Genomic DNA, 12,181 nt, shown 5'->3' with positions numbered 1-12,181 from the left:
GGGTTGAAAGCCTTGCTGGAAAGATGGGAGTTGCTCTTTCCAGTGGACAGGAAGCTCTGCAGGCGACTGGGACACCTGGCCAAGGGTCCACAATGCTGGAGGAGCAGGATAAGGGGCAGGAGCAGGGGCAGTAGCACGAGCCGGGGCAGGAGCAGGGCCTCTTGAGCCTGCAGTGGCTGGAGAAAAAAGAAAAAACTTACCCACTTACAGGGTTTGGCTGGAGACAAAATCTTTTGTGCCAGCTGTGAAGCAAATAAATGCTTCCCCCGCGCCAACAGGGCCTTCACATTGGTCGCCAGCAGTGGGCTGTTCTTAGTGGCAGTAGGAGGAGGAGGAACAGACACAGTGGCAGTGGGCACAGCAGCAGTGAGGACAGATGCAGTGGGCACAGTGGCGGTGGGCACGTGGGCTGGAGCCTGCCTCTTCAGCACGTATGCTTTGAAAAGGGCCATATTGGTGTTAGGCCCGGCCTTTGCCTTCTTCAGGTAGGTGATGAGAGCCTGGGCCTCCTTGCTTGGGTCCTCATACACCTCCTTTATTGACCTACCCTTAAAATCCTCAAACTCCACCATCAGACACCAAGAGTCTCCTGTCCTGTGGGCATCCTGCAGCATGGCCTGTTTTTTTCTGATAAACTTCTACAGCCTCGCCTACCTCCCTGATCTGCGAGGTGTATCTGAGGAACAGGTGTTTGTTGTCCGACAGCGGGTTGTCCCTCTCCTCCTCCCCCAAAATGCTGCTGACCAGATAGCAGGCATACCACAGTGAGTTCTTCAGCAGCCACAGGAACCTCTGACCCTGGTGTTTCCCAAACTGGATCTTGCAGTGAGCCAGAACCAGGAACTGGTCTCCAGGATTCCCTCCATTCTGCCTCACAAAGGCAGTGGCCTCAGCCAAGACCTCCTCTTTACACCTGGCCCTCCCTGCCAACACGATCTTCCTCCTATTGGCCTCCTCAGTTGGCCCCATAAGGAGTCGACCCTCAGAGGTTCTTCGTAAAACCGGGTATGCATACATAATCTGAAAGGACACAGGCATAAACAGAACGTTACATAGCTGTCATATTCCAACTGAAAGTATTTTACTACAGCATTTTTTTATGTAATTAATTATTATAATATTATAATAATTAATGATTATTATTATTATGAGCATAAGCATTATTGTTTTTTATACAACTGTGAATCACTTTGAATTGCCTTGTGTACAAATTGTAAATAGTGTGATGAACTAATTAATAAGAAAATAAATAACACTTCTTGGTACAATCTTGCTGGTATCATGCCATGCTTAAATCGTTTTGTTTTGTTTAGCTTTTGTGGCAGAGATTACTAAGAAACACCAAATATAACATAAAGGCGTTTATGACAATTCATAATAATATGATCATCAAACAGATCTAAAACTTAAAATGGTATATCAAATCGTTTTGGTATATCTTTTATAACATAGTTGAGAATCATTTGTTGAAACAAAAAACACTTGTTTTTGCCTATTCATGTCTTTTTAAATATGTATAACATAGTATTTAAAAAGATAACATAAATATTTATACTGGTGTATAACATAGTATAGTATAACATATATGAATTAAACTTTTTTTTTAAAAGGTTTTAGTAAAAATCTTCTTGTGCTCAAAATAATGTAATGAATGACACAAAAAATACTAAATTAACAACAACAAAAAAATGGTTTAAGGAGGATATAGCTTAATTAGCGGTCGGCTAATTATCTTGACAGTAGTGACAATTTTTTTTACTGTATATCATGGTAAAGTTGCAGGTTCACATGTACAGAAGAAAACGTGTGCTATTACACGCTAGCTGGCTTTATTGCCATGTTTAATTGTCTAAAAACAAACACTGTTTATGAATAAATAATGATCGATTATAGAGTCGTGAAGAATAGACTTACCTGTTGCAAAGATTGCAAAGATGACGATAATAACAGCGGTCGCCGATTGGTCAAAAGTAAGCCACAGGAGCAGAGCCAGGAGAGAAACGCGATTGGTCAAAAGTAAGCCACAGGAGAGAAAGGCGATTGGTCAAAAGTAAGCCACAGGAGAGAAACACGATTGGTCAAAAGTAAGCCACAGGAGAGAACAAGATTGGTCAAAAGTAAGCTACAGCAGAGAAACACAATTGGCTCACGTGGGCTTACTTTGGGCTTACTTTGGCTCAATCGGTAGGAAGCAGTAGGCGCAAGCGAGAGGTAGTGGGATCAATGCCTGCATTCTCCAGTGCTGTCCATCCTTTTTACGCCCCACTTCAAGGGGCACTACCTAGATGAGCTCTTGCGGCTCAGTGCTGCCGAAAAAGTTTTTTCGAACGAGGTACTGCACACATTCCTGGCAAAAGCAGGTCCCACCGAGATTTGAACTCGGATCGCTGGATTCAGAGCCCAGAGTGCTAACCATTCCACGATAGAACCTTGGCGTGTGTCAACTTTTCCCATGAGCAGCAGAGATTTAAGTCATTGAGTCCAGAAGCACGATAGCAAGGATTTAAGTCATTGAGTACAGAAGCACGATAGCAAGGAGCAAATGAAGCCTTTGCTTTTTAAGCCCATGTTTCCCCAATTCCGACTCGGTTTGAGAGTGCCAATTTCACCGCCACGTCAGCAGTTGCGCATCACCTCTGTTTTTTCCCTCCCTTCCGCAAAGAACCTAAAAAGGTTCCACCGAGATTTGAACTCAGATTTCTGGATTCAAAGCCCAGAGTGCTAATCATTACACCATGGAACCAACACACTCTGCTAGCTGGCTGTCTGAGAGGCAGATAGCGATGAGGCTAGGTGGAATCAGGTAGACTAAAAGAGGCGGACGTGGTTCCTCTGCCGAAACCCGGTATTGAACCAGGGACCTTTAGATCTTCAGTCTAACGCTCTCCCAACTAAGCTATTTCGGCCAGATACTTGTATGGTTTAACCAGCAGGCATGTCTGGGAGACCGCCCGTCATTTTCGAGAAGAGCAGAGCGAAGGTCCCAGAGAGAAAATGAGTGGCCCGTACGGGGATGAAAACCCGCCACCTTGGCGTTATTAGCACCACGCTCTAAGCAACTGAGCTAACCGGCCTCTCTCTGACACATTTTATCCCCAATTTCTCACAAATATCCTGGTTTCCCTAATCAGGCTGAAGAGATTAAAAGCAAAGCCTAATAATGGGCTCGTCTGGGATTTGAGCCCGGGACCTCTCGCATCCTAAGCGAGAATCATACCCCTAGACCAACGAGCCGAAACATACATCCTCCCTGCTGCTGCCGGGCCGCAAACATTTCAGCTTCCATGGCTTAAAGCGCAATTTTTTGATTAAATCTACTATTAAAAGGTAGCCAGTGCAAAGTTTCCAGCACAGAGGAAATGCGGCCTCTTTTTTTGTGGTCATTGGAAATCACGCTGCAGGACCTGCACACGAATAATGAGAAGCTTACTTACAGGAGCCTGGTCTGCAACACTGGACCCAGTTCATGTTGCAGGAGCAGAGGCAGCACTTGGCTGGACAGAAGGCTGTGGAGGAGACTGCAGAGGAGGCTGAGCAGGGCGCAGAGGAGGAGACTGCAGAGGGGCTGGGCAGGGCGCAGAGGAGGAGACTGCAGAGGAGGCTGGGCAGGCCGCAGAGGAGGAGACTGCAGAGGAGGCTGGGCAGGGCGCTGCAGTCCTGTGGGTGGCTGTAGTGAGGATGGTCCTGGTGCAGAGGGACAGGGGTTGAAGGCCTTGCTGGAAAGATTGGAGTTGCTCTTTCCAGTGGACAGGAAGCTCTGCAGGCGACTGGGACACCTGGCCAGGGGTCCACAATGCTGGAGGAGCAGGATAAGGGGCAGGAGCAGGGGCAGTAGCACGAGCCGGGGCAGGAGCAGGGCCTCTCGAGCCTGCAGTGGCTGGAGAAAAAAGAAAAAACTTACCCACTTACAGGGTTTGGCTGGAGACAAAATCTTTTGTGCCAGCTGTGAAGCAAATAAATGCTTCCCCAGCGCCAACAGGGCCTACACATTGGTCGCCAGCAGTGGCCTGTTCTTAGTGGCAGTAGGTGGAGGAGGAAAAGACACAGTGGCAGTGGGCACAGCATCAGTGAGGACAGATGCAGTGGGCACAGTGGTGGTGGGCACGTGGGCTGGAGTAATGTATATAATAATGTAATGAATGACACAAAAAAATACTAAATTAACAACAACAAAAAAATGGTTTAAGGAGGATATAGCTTAATTAGCGGTCGGCTAATTATCTTGACAGTAGTGGCATGTTTTTTACTGTATATCATGGTAAAGTTGCAGGTTCACATGTACAGAATAAAACGTGTGCTATTACACGCTAGCTAGCTTTATTGGCATGTTTAATTGTCCAAAAACAAACACTGTTTATGAATGAATAATGATCGATTATACAGTCGTGAAGAATAGACTTACCTGTTGCAAAGATTGCAAAGATGACGATAATAATAGCGGTCGCCGATTGGTCAAAAGTAAGCCACAGGAGCAGAGCCAGGAGAGAAACGCGATTGGTCAAAAGTAAGCCACAGGAGAGAAAGGCGATTGGTCAAAAGTAAGCCACAGGAGAGAAAAACGATTGGTCAAAAGTAAGCCACAGGAGAGAACGCGATTGGTCAAAAGTAAGCCACAGCAGAGAAACACGATTGGCTCACGTGGGCTTACTTTGGGCTTACTATGGCTCAATCGGTAGGAAGCAGTAGGCGCAAGCGAGAGGTAGTGGGATCGATGCCTGCATTCTCCAGTGCTGTCCATCCTTTTTACGCCCCCCTTCAAGGGGCACTACCTAGATGAGCTCTTACGGCTCAGTGCTGCCGAAAATGTTTTTTCGAACGAGGTACTGCACACATTCCTGGCAAATGCAGGTCCCACCGAGATTTGAACTCGGATCTACAATTAAAAGGTAGCCAGTGATCGCACCTCGTCTTTGTCTTTGAGAGCGATGGACACCTCCTCTCCATCATCGCGGGGAATTAGCTCAAATGGTAGAGCGCTCGCTTAGCATGCGAGAGGTAGCGGGATCGATGCCTGCATTCTCCAGTGCTGTCCTTCCTTTTTACGCCCCCTTTCAAGAGGCACTACCTAGATGAGCTCTTCCGGCTCAGTGCTGCCGAAAATGTTTTTTCGAACGAGGTACTGCACACATTCCTGGCAAAAGGAAGTCCCACCGAGATTTGAACTCGGATCGCTGGATTCAGAGCCAAGAGTGCAAACCATTACACCATGGAACCTTGGCGTGTGTCAACTTTTCCCATGAGCAGCAGAGATTTAAGTCATTGAGTCCAAAAGCACGATAGCAAGGAGCAAATGAAGCCTTTGCTTTTTAAGCCCATGTTTCCCCAATTCCGACTCTGTTTGAGATTGCCAATTTCACTGCCACGTCAGCAGTTGCGCATCACCTCTGCTTTTTCCCACCATTCCGCAAAGAACCTAAAAAGGTTCTACCGAGATTGGAACTTGGATCGCTGGATTCAAAGCCCAAAGTGCTAACCATTACACCATGGAACCAACACTTCCTGATAGCTGGCTGTCTGAGAGGCAGATAGCGATGAGGCTAGGTGGAATCAGGTAGACTAAAAGAGGCGGACGTGGTTCCTCTGCCGAAACCCGGGATATAAATATCCTGGTTGCCCTAATCAGGCTGAAGAGATTAAAAGCAAAGCCTAAATATGGGCTCATCCGGGATTTGAACCAGGGACCTCTCGCACCCTAAGCGAGAATCATACCCCTATACCAATGAGCCGAAACATACATCCTCCCTGCTGCTGCCGAGCCGCAAACATTTCAGCTTGCATGGCTTAAAGCGCAATTTTTTGATTAAATCTACAATTAAAAGGTAGCCAGTGCAAAGTTTCCAGCACAGAGGAAATGCGGCCTCTTTTTTTGTGGTCATTGGAAATCACGCTGCAGCACCTGCACACGAATAATGAGAAGCTTACTTACAGGAGCCTGGTCTGCAACACTGGACCCAGTTGATGTTGCAGGAGCAGAGGCAGCACTTGGCTGGACAGAAGGCTGTGGAGGAGACTGCAGAGGAGGCTGAACAGGGCGCAGAGGAGGAGACTGCAGAGGAGGCTGGGCAGGGCGCAGAGGAGGAGACTGCAGAGGAGGCTGGGCAGGGCGCAGAGGAGGAGACTGCAGAGGAGGCTGGGCAGGGCGCTGCAGTCCTGTGGGTGGCTGTAGTGAGGATGGTCCTGGTGCAGAGGGACAGGGGTTGAAGGCCTTGCTGGAAAGATGGGAGTTGCTCTTTCCAGTGGACAGGAAGCTCTGCAGGCGACTGGGACACCTGGCCAGGGGTCCACAATGCTGGAGGAGCAGGATAAGGGGCAGGAGCAGGGGCAGTAGCACGAGCCGGGGCAGGAGGAGGGCCTCTCGAGCCTGCAGTGGCTGGAGAAAAAAGAAAAAACTTACCCACTTACAGGGTTTGGCTGGAGACAAAATCTTTTGTGCCAGCTGTGAAGCAAATAAATGCTTCCCCCGCGCCAACAGGGCCTTCACATTGGTCGACAGCAGTGGGCTGTTCTTAGTGACAGTAGGTGGAGGAGGAACAGACACAGTGGCAGTGGGCACAGCAGCAGTGAGGACAGATGCAGTGGGCACAGTGGCGGTGGGCACGTGGGCTGGAGCCTGCCTCTTCAGCACGTATGCTTTGAAAAGGGCCATATTGGTGTTAGGCCCGGCCTTTGCCTTCTTCAGGTAGGTGATGAGAGCCTGGGCCTCCTTGCTTGGGTCCTCATACACCTCCTTTATTGACCTACCCTTAAAATCCCCAAACTCCACCATCAGACACCAAGAGTCTCCTGTCCTGTGGGCATCCTGCAGCATGGCCTGTTTTTTTCTGATACACCTCTACAGCCTCGCCTACCTCCCTGATCTGCGAGGTGTATCTGAGGAACAGGTGTTTGTTGTCCGACAGCGGGTTGTCCCTCTCCTCCTCCCCCAAAATGCTGCTGACCAGATAGCAGGCATACCACAGTGAGTTCTTCAGCAGCCTGAGGAACCTCTGACCCTGGTGTTTCCCAAACTGGATCTTGCAGTGAGACAGAACCAGGAACTGGTCTCCAGGATTCCCTCCATTCTGCCTCACAAAGGCAGTGGCCTCAGCCAAGACCTCCTCTTTACACCTGGCCCTCCCTGCCAACACGATCTTCCTCCTATTGGCCTCCTCAGTTGGCCCCATAAGGAGTCGACCCTCAGAGGTTCTTCGTAAAACCGGGTATGCATACATAATCTGAAAGGACACAGGCATAAACAGAACGTTACATAGCTGTCATATTCCAACTGAAAGTATTTTACTACAGCATTTTTTTTATGTAAGTAATTATTATAATATTATAATAATTAATGATTATTATTATTATGAGCATAAGCATTATTGTTTTTTATACAACTGTGAATCACTTTGAATTGCCTTGTGTACAAATTGTAAATAGTGTGATGAACTAATTAATAAGAAAATAAATTACACTTCTTGGTACAATCTTGCTGGTATCACGCCATGCTTAAATCGTTTTGTTTTGTTTAGCTTTTGTGGCAGAGATTACTAAGAAACACCAAATATAACATAAAGGCGTTTATGACAATTCATAATAATATGATCATCAAACAGATCTAAAACTTAAAATGGTATATCAAATCGTTTTGGTATATCTTTTATAACATAGTTGAGAATCATTTGTTGAAACAAAAAAACACTTGTTTTTGCCTATTCATGTCTTTTTAAATATGTATAACATAGTATTTAAAAAGATAACATAAATATGTATACTGGTGTATAACATAGTATAGTATAACATATATGAATTAAACTTTTTTTTTTAAAGGTTTTAGTAAAAATTTTCTTGTGCTCAAAATAATGTAATGAATGACACAAAAAATACTAAATTAACTACAACAAAAAAATGGTTTAAGGAGGATATAGCTTAATTAGTGGTCGGCTAATTATCTTGACAGTAGTGACAATTTTTTTTACTGTATATCATGGTAAACTTGCAGGTTCACATGTACAGAAGAAAACGTGTGCTTTTACACGCTAGCTGGCTTTATTGCCATGTTTAATTGTCTAAAAACAAACACTGTTTATGAATAAATAATGATCGATTATAGAGTCGTGAAGAATAGACTTACCTGTTGCAAAGATTGCAAAGATGACGATAATAACAGCGGTCGCCGATTGGTCAAAAGTAAGCCACAGGAGCAGAGCCAGGAGAGAAACGCGATTGGTCAAAAGTAAGCCACAGGAGAGAAAGGCGATTGGTCAAAAGTAAGCCACAGCAGAGAAACACGATTGGCTCACGTGGGCTTACTTTGGGCTTACTTTGGCTCAATCGGTAGGAAGCAGTAGGCGCAAGCGAGAGGTAGTGGGATCGATACCTGCATTCTCCAGTGCTGTCCATCCTTTTTACGCCCCACTTCAAGGGGCACTACCTAGATGAGCTCTTGCGGCTCAGTGCTGCCGAAAAAGTTTTTTCGAACGAGGTACTGCACACATTCCTGGCAAAAGCAGGTCCCACCGAGATTTGAACTCGGATCGCTGGATTCAGAGCCCAGAGTGCTAACCATTACACCATGGAACCTTGGCGTGTGTCAACTTTTCCCATGAGCAGCAGAGATTTAAGTCATTGAGTCCAGAAGCACGATAGCAAGGATTTAAGTCATTGAGTCCAGAAGCACGATAGCAAGGAGCAAATGAAGCCTTTGCTTTTTAAGCCCATGTTTCCCCAATTCCGACTCGGTTTGAGAGTGCCAATTTCACCGCCACGTCAGCAGTTGCGCATCACCTCTGTTTCTTCCCTCCCTTCCGCAAAGAACCTAAAAAGATTCCACCGAGATTTGAACTCAGACTTCTGGATTCAAAGCCCAGAGTGCTAATCATTACACCATGGAACCAACACACTCTGCTAGCTGGCTGTCTGAGAGGCAGATAGCGATGAGGCTAGGTGGAATCAGGTAGACTAAAAGAGGCGGACATGGTTCCTCTGCCGAAACCCGGTATTGAACCAGGGACCTTTAGATCTTCAGTCTAACGCTCTCCCAACTGAGCTATTTCGGCCAGATACTTGTATTGTTTAGCCAGAAGGGATGTCTGGGAGACCGCCCGTCATTTTCGAGAAGAGCAGAGCGAAGGTCCCAGAGAGAAAATGAGTGGCCCGTACGGGGATGAAAACCCGCCACCTTGGCGTTATTAGCACCACGCTCTAAGCAACTGAGCTAACCGGCCTCTCTCTGGCACATTTTATCCCCAATTTCTCACAAATATCCTGGTTGCCCTAATCAGGCTGAAGAGATTAAAAGCAAAGCCTAATAATGGGCTCGTCTGGGATTTGAGCCCGGGACCTCTCGCACCCTAAGCGAGAATCATACCCCTAGACCAACGAGCCGAAACATACATCCTCCCTGCTGCTGCCGGGCCGCAAACATTTCAGCTTCCATGGCTTAAAGCGCAATTTTTTGATTAAATCTACTATTAAAAGGTAGCCAGTGCAAAGTTTCCAGCACAGAGGAAATGCGGCATCTTTTTTTGTGGTCATTGGAAATCACGCTGCAGGACCTGCACACGAATAATGAGAAGCTTACTTACAGGAGCCTGGTCTGCAACACTGGACCCAGTTGATGTTGCAGGAGCAGAGGCAGCACTTGGCTGGACAGAAGGCTGTGGAGGAGACTGCAGAGGAGGCTGAGCAGGGCGCAGAGGAGGAGACTGCAGAGGGGCTGGGCAGGGCGCAGAGGAGGAGACTGCAGAGGAGGCTGGGCAGGCCGCAGAGGAGGAGACTGCAGAGGAGGCTGGGCAGGGCGCTGCAGTCCTGTGGGTGGCTGTAGTGAGGATGGTCCTGGTGCAGAGGGACAGGGGTTGAAGGCCTTGCTGGAAAGATTGGAGTTGCTCTTTCCAGTGGACAGGAAGCTCTGCAGGCGACTGGGACACCTGGCCAGGGGTCCACAATGCTGGAGGAGCAGGATAAGGGGCAGGAGCAGGGGCAGTAGCACGAGCCGGGGCAGGAGCAGGGCCTCTCGAGCCTGCAGTGGCTGGAGCGTAAAAAAACACAACGAAATTATCTTATTGTTTTAGACTTTCACTGCATGACTTTCTCAGCTCTGCTGGACAGCTACTGCGATTACAAGGTTTACTGCAAAGCATGTACGATTAGTAGAGAGATGACATGATGATGAAAAGATGGAAGGAAGCAGTGAAAATCATCCTGTTTTTCATCCAAGCACCATTAGAAGAAATACAAGAAGAAAAAAAGATGGGATCAGCCAAGTGTGAAGCGAAGCAGACCAAACACTACAACAGCCACTTATTCCAAGGGGAGTGGGGGAAGTGTGAGATGACAAGAATGAGCTTTAGTCAGTGATTACGATAAAAAATGAAATAAAACCTTTTACATACACCTTTAAATTATCTTTTTTCCTTTGAGGATGTTCACTCAAAGAGTGAATGTAGATTGACACCTGAGAAGTGCCATTCCTCTGTGTTGTGAAATAAAATAATATGTCATTTAAAAAATACTGTTTTGTTTTATTTGTAATTGTTTGTAAAATATTGTTTAAGATTTACATACCTTGAGGAAGTTGTTCCTCAGCTTGCGAGGCTACAGTTGCCATCTCCAGGTCATCTTCCTCCTCAAAAAAATCCGTAGCAGCAGAGTCTGTAAAATAACATAAAACACTAAGCACATGTCACCAACACACTTGTATGCGTTAAGTGATACTCACCACATGTAAAGAGCTGTCTCCGGACTGCGGACTCAGACACAGGTGGTACACGTGGTCCTGCAGCTGTTGAACACGTATTTTCGTTAGACATATATACTGCCTAATATATACTGTAATTATTTTAAAGCTTGCAAATCACTTACAGGGTTTGGCTGGAGACAAAATCTTTTGTGCCAGCTGTGAAGCAGATAAATGCTTCCCCCACGCCAACAGGGCCTTCACATTGGTCGCCAGCAGTGGCCTGTTCTTAGTGGCAGTAGGTGGAGGAGGAACAGACACAGTGGCAGTGGGCACAGCAGCAGTGAGGACAGATGCAGTGGGCACAGTGGTGGTGGGCACGTGGGCTGGAGCCTGCCTCTTCAGCACGTATGCTTTGAAAAGGGCCATATTGGTGTTAGGCCCGGCCTTTGCCTTCTTCAGGTAGGTGATGATAATAGCCTGGGCCTCCTTGCTTGGGTCCTCATACACCTCCTTCATTGACCTACCCTTAAAATCCCCAAACTCCACCATCAGACATCCAGAGTCTCCTGTCCTCTGGGCCTCCTGCAGCATGGCCTGTTTTATATGACACACCTCCACAGCCTCGCCTACCTCCCTGATCTGCGAGGTGTATCTGAGGAACAGGTGTTTGTTGTCAGACAGCGGGTTGTCCCTCTCCTCCTCCCCCAAAATGCTGCTGACCAGATAGCAGGCATACCCCAGTGAGTTCTCCAGCAGCCACAGGAACCTCTGACCCTGGTGTTTCCCAAACTGGATCTTGCAGTGAGCCAGAACCAGGAACTGGTCTCCAGGATTCCCTCCATTCTGCCTCACAAAGGCAGTGGCCTCAGCCAGGACCTCCTCCTTACACCTGGCCCTCCCTGCCAACACGATCTTCCTCCTATTGGCCTCCTCAGTTGGCCCCATAAGGAGTCGACCCTCAGAGGTTCTTCGTAAAACCGGGTATGCATACATAATCTGAAAGGACACAGGCATAAACAGAACGTTACATAGCTGTCATATTCCAACTGAAAGTATTTTACTACAGCATTTATTTTTTATGTAATTAATTATTATAATATTATAATAATTAATGATTATTATTATTATGAGCATAAGCATTATTGTTTTTATACAACTGTGAATCACTTTGAATTGCCTTGTGTACAAATTGTAAATAGTGTGATGAACTTATTAATAAGAAAATCAATAACACTTCTTGGTACAATCTTGCTGGTATCATGCCATGTATCATGTATCATGGTAAAGTTGCAGGTTCACATGTACAGAAGAAAACGTGTGCTATTACACGCCAGCTAGCTTTATTGGCATGTTTAATTGTGTAAAAACAAACACTGTTTATGAATAAATAATGATCGATTATACAGTCGTGAAGAATAGACTTACCTGTTGCAAAGATGACGATAATTACTACTGATGACGACTACTTCCTGCTCAGCTACTGTTCGGACGCTCTCGCTTACTGCTCCACGCTTTGCTCTATCG

General features: G+C 46.6%; 3 non-coding genes across 3 annotated transcripts; all 3 read right to left on the bottom strand.

Moving 5' to 3' along the window:
• Positions 1-2,833: 2,833 nt before the first annotated feature.
• trnaf-gaa (transfer RNA phenylalanine (anticodon GAA)) lies at positions 2,834-2,906 on the bottom strand. Its single transcript has one exon. It is a non-coding gene; the product is annotated as a tRNA-Phe (tRNA).
• Positions 2,907-8,487: 5,581 nt separating this feature from the next.
• On the bottom strand, positions 8,488-8,559 carry trnaq-cug (transfer RNA glutamine (anticodon CUG)). Its single transcript has one exon. It is a non-coding gene; the product is annotated as a tRNA-Gln (tRNA).
• A 403-nt stretch (positions 8,560-8,962) lies between these two features.
• On the bottom strand, positions 8,963-9,035 carry trnaf-gaa (transfer RNA phenylalanine (anticodon GAA)). The gene has a single exon. It is a non-coding gene; the product is annotated as a tRNA-Phe (tRNA).
• Positions 9,036-12,181: the final 3,146 nt, after the last annotated feature.

Source organism: Siphateles boraxobius, unplaced genomic scaffold, assembly GCF_051911475.1.
Source record: "Siphateles boraxobius isolate OS27281-9 unplaced genomic scaffold, OSU_SipBor_1 19, whole genome shotgun sequence".
In the NCBI taxonomy this organism is placed as follows: Eukaryota; Metazoa; Chordata; class Actinopteri; order Cypriniformes; family Leuciscidae; genus Siphateles; species Siphateles boraxobius.
Note: the sequence above shows the minus strand (reverse complement) of the source record. Positions and strands in the feature narration are given on the sequence as shown.